Source organism: Wasmannia auropunctata, unplaced genomic scaffold (genome assembly GCF_000956235.1).
Source record: "Wasmannia auropunctata unplaced genomic scaffold, wasmannia.A_1.0 LD336074.1, whole genome shotgun sequence".
NCBI lineage: Eukaryota > Metazoa > Arthropoda > Insecta > Hymenoptera > Formicidae > Wasmannia > Wasmannia auropunctata.
Genome location: NW_012026816.1, coordinates 4,127,545 through 4,128,573, shown reverse-complemented (window position 1 = coordinate 4,128,573; position 1,029 = coordinate 4,127,545).

Here is a 1,029-nt window from a genome sequence, read left to right as displayed (position 1 = left end):
CCACCGTGCCTATTTGCGAGACAGGCTATCTGTTTACGTCCTTCCATGTTCCCCTCCTTTCCGGATCCAGCCTCGTTTCTAAACGGGACTCTCTCAATGATTTTTCCTTTCTCTAACATATAAATCATTTCCCGGGGATTGGACGTAACAGTACTTTTTTCTAGTTTCATAATTGTACTATTTTATTTCAGAGAAAGGCGTTAAGTTAATTTATCAAAAAAAGTTTAACATGCATATATTTTCCTATTTTCTAACTTTGTATCATTTTAATATAGCTTCTGAAGTTCCTCTTGATGAAATAAATGTAGAAGTCCCAGAAATGGAATGTAAAGATATAACTTCATTAAAAGATGTAGTTAAAGGTAATTTGTATTCTTTTATAATAATTTCTATAAAATCTATAAATTATTTTTATTTATTATTGGTGAATTCTATTAATATTTCTATTGTTTCCTTAGCTTTAACATATCTTTACGTCTCTACAAAAAAGAAAGAAGGCAGTCGAAATAAATTTTTTAAAAAATGATATACAAGAATTGACTAATACGATTGTGCGTTCGACGCTTACCAAAAATAATGAAATTTCAACTGCAGCCTTTGTTGAAAAATACAACTTTTCCAAAATTCAATCTGTTGAAGAATTTACAAAATTTGACTCAGACATACAAACAAACGATGAATTCGCGAAGGATTTCGTAAGTATATGCTTTGACATAATAATTTTATGTTTTATATACCTACTTATAAATTTATATACAATACTTATTTTGCAGAAAGATGCGTTGGAACATTTAATAGGATCAAATATGAAACAATCTATTATCGCTATACTGAAAAAATTTCTACATCGCGATTTTGCCATAAAATGCACAGCAATAAAAAAGTCAAACAATAAATTTGTGCTAAAAGACACTTGTTTCTATAACTCTCTATTTGATAACGAAAATTCGTTAACTTTAAAATATAGTAAAATGGAATTTATCAATAAAAAAATAAAAAAAAATAAAAAAATAATAAAAATAAAAATAA